This window comes from Aedes albopictus, chromosome 2 (assembly GCF_035046485.1).
Source record: "Aedes albopictus strain Foshan chromosome 2, AalbF5, whole genome shotgun sequence".
Lineage (NCBI taxonomy): Eukaryota > Metazoa > Arthropoda > Insecta > Diptera > Culicidae > Aedes > Aedes albopictus.
Genome location: NC_085137.1, coordinates 513,675,634 through 513,679,548, shown reverse-complemented (window position 1 = coordinate 513,679,548; position 3,915 = coordinate 513,675,634).

The window sequence follows — 3,915 nt, the reverse complement described above, 5'->3', positions numbered from 1 at the left end:
TTGGTTCTACTGGATTACACACGGAATTATGCAAATTTTGAGGTGTCGCATGATGGGGTTCTTTTATCATCAAAAATTGACCATTTCTGCCAGATACCCTGGGGTCCCCTGAACCTGTTTCATGGCCACCGGGTGTCCAGCATTGGGTAAATCTATAATTTTTGGTTCTATTGGATTACACACGGAATTATGCAAATTTTGAGGTGTCGCATGATGGGGTTCTTTCATCATCGAAAATTGACCATTTCTGCCAGATACCCTGGGGTCCCCTGAACCTGTTCCGTGGCCTCCGGGTGCCCAGCGTTGGGTAAAACTAAAATTTTTGGTTCTTCTAGACTACACACGGAATTGTGCAAATTTTGAGGTGTCGCATGATGGGGTTATTTTGGAATCAAAAATTGGCCATTTCTGTCGGAGACCCTGTGGTCCCCAGAACTTGTTCCGTGTCCACCGGGGGCCCAGCATTGGGTTAAACTATAATTTTTGGTTCTACTGGATTACACACGGAATTATGCAAATTTTGAGGTGTCGCATGATGGGGTTCTTTTATCATCGAAAATTGACCATTTCTGCCAGATACCCTGGGGTCCCCTGAACCTGTTCCATGGCCACCGGGTGTCCAGCATTGGGTAAATCTATAATTTTTGGTTCTATTGGATTACACACGGAATTTTGCAAATTTTGAGTTGTCGCATGATGGTGTTCTTTTGAAATAAAAAATTGGCCATTTCCGCCTGAGACCCTGTGGTCCCCAGAACCTGTTCCGTGGCCACCGGATAACCCGTGCCAACCAAATGGCCTCATCAGGTCCGGAACAACATTTATATAATGATTTGTCACTAACAGCGATTCAAAAACACTGTTTCCAGTCGAAATTATTATGATGTGCGAAAATTATGTATCATGTCACACTTAGATCCGCCCGCAGCAAAAAGGGGGAGGGTCAGGGGGGATCCCCACCATATCATTCTTTAGATATACTCTTCCCCTTGATGATGCTTCAAACCGATTGTAATTTGGTGGCCTAGTTTCGGAGAACGAGCCATTTGAAGCCACAAAGTCCCGGCTGGTTAAGGATTGTCCTACAGAAATGAACACCCCTAGTTCCCCATACAAATTTCGGTTTTGAACTGTGGGGCCGCGGTCCATTATTTTTCAAAAATTCCTTCACTATGACACTTCTGGGGTCCCAAACCCCTGTTACTTTTAATTTCATCCCATAGCGTGAACCACTGTTGAACGGTGTAATTAGTCCATTAAAATTTACAAACATTTCTCCAGCATTCAATTTCTTTGCAAAAAATGGGCTTTGTAGCCGTGCGGTTAGTGGCGTCAGTAGTTTTGACGTTTCATAAGGCTCGAAGTGTTGGTTCGATTCCCGCTCCAGTCGGTGAAAACTTTTCGTCAAACGTAAAATTCTCCTCTGGTGTTTCGTGTGTTGTCCGTTGTCTCATATTAGTTATCGTTCGGTCTATGCCATCTCTGCTCTGGTTGAAGACAGTGGAGTGTATTTTTCCTAAATATTCTACTATAATTTTTGTCAAAAATTCACCAAAAATAAATTCTGCAGCATTTTTGTTTAAAAGTGTTAAGAAAAACTGCATCTAATTTGATTGAATATGTTTCGCAGCTTCTTCATAAATTCCACCATTCAAAAGAATCAGATTGCTGCATATTTTGTGGATACTTCCATATCATATGCATACGGTTTTTAAATACCAGTGAGCAAGATCAGTTGGATGTTAGAGTATCAACTGGGTAACATAAATAAAATGTTCGTATTAATTGTAATGTTTTTTTTTTTTATTTCCGGTGTAAAACAATGTATTATATTTATAGTTGCATTCAGGACAGTTTGCATCATCAGGTGTCCATTTTGACACTAGCCTTACTTTCGAGAAATGTTTTAACTAATAATCAAAAAAATGCTTAGTAATCAAAAATGAACTATCTTCTGAAAGATTTTAGACAATCGCAGAACGTATGCACTGTAAAAAACATGTTGTTTCTTTAATTTTATTTGAATATAAAGCCTTATAATCAATGTTCAAAAAAAGAGTATTTTTGAGTTTTTGATATGTCCCAGACAACCATTAGTCGCATAACGACGGAGAGATAATTTTTATCGCATATGATGTTACTTTTACAGTTGTTTTGCGATGTATGTGGTATAGCCGTTAAAGTATACAAATAAACATTTATAAGGTAAAACTACATTGTAATAAACGATATTCTGATATTTTATTGCAATTGTCATATCTTATTCGCATAAGCGTGCGAGTAAACTCGCAGAGTATCGAACGAATTCTCGTAATTGCGCACTGCGATGATTATACGACCTCACTTGATACTTTTCTTGCTATGTCAGTTTTACTCGTATTAGTGTATGAATTAAATCGCTTGTAAAAACAAACTCGTTGAAGTGTGCAAACAAAATTGAACAGGAAGAGAATCGTTAATGTTGACATAATGCTATTTGATATGTAATAACAATGAAGGAGGCGCTGTTTGACTGCGGATGCAGTGCCAAAAAGCCATAATAAAGCGAATGGCCATTATTATGGATACACGATCATAATTTTCGTTTTGTGGCCCTGATCGCAATAGTGCACACCGTAAATCACATAAAAAATTGCTTCAAATCATTTAACGTTATTATTGTCCCGCCAATGTACGTATATCGTCTCCACTTTGGTACGTATTAGGCACTTTTGCTGCATCTTATGCGATGTACTTTGACGCATAAAAGTAAGTATAACATGGTTATTAACTCCATTATACGTGCAAATTGGCTGTCTGGGGCTGTTGTGGATATATTGCAGTTTATTGCACTGTATGTCAACATGGATAAATGATAAACAAAAAAGTTACATTTATTATTAAAGATGGATTTTTGAAAGTTGTTGAAATAAGGTCAAAATATCTTCGACAAAATTTTATAAAAGTGCGCTAGACCTATTTTAAATGACCCCAGACCTTATTTAAAGGTTCAAAGTTATACAAATGAATACAAATGCTTGATTTTCGATATTCATGCCACCTAAGTTGAATGGTATTCTTGAAAGTTTCTCCCCAAATTGTAATTTTTATGCCTAGAGTATACATTAAATCTATATTTTGTCATTTCTTTAAAGTGCCATGTTAATTATAAATACATTTCAAATCAATTGTTGATGTAACTGAACAAGATTATACTCTACTCAACCAACCTCTTTCTTCACCATCACTCCAACAAGCAAGCTAGAAAATCATCACCACATAAAACTTGTTGCCCGACAATCCGAAACTGCGCCTCGCGTCAAAAAGACAACCATTAGACCTCAACCCACTTGCCTGTTTTCAACCCAACCCCGTCACTGTTTTCACTCAGTCCTCCCCGGCGCGCCGGATGGACGGGGGTTATTGCGCCTCGAGATATCTTTATACCGCACATTTGCACGCGCGGAGCCGTTATCCTGTGTTCGTTCGTTGCTTGCTTGGATATGTTTCCGATATCCTCCTCGGCTCAGAGTCGAGCATGGCCAACTATTCGATCGACGCCATCCAGCCAATGTCACCCCGTTTTCCTCTCAACCACCCTGCAACCCACCGCCTCCTTTGTTTAGTGTGGCTATCATTACAACGTTGATGGCCACCACGAACGACGCAAACCGACGACGACGACGACCGAGGTCGTTTCAGTCTCGTAAGTCGTAGTCAACACACTTGTTTCACAAGTCCAATTGAAACCCGCTGCCCGAGTCGCAATCCTTTTGTAACCGAGAACAACTTACAGATTGCACGCACATGTGTATGTAGATTTACAAACTGTGTCCTGCCTGCCAGGATAAGATGATTGAGTGGAGTCACTTTTCCACTTCTCAAAAGGGGGATTCACCATCATCGTGACCACACGAGGACGAGACGGAATGTGCG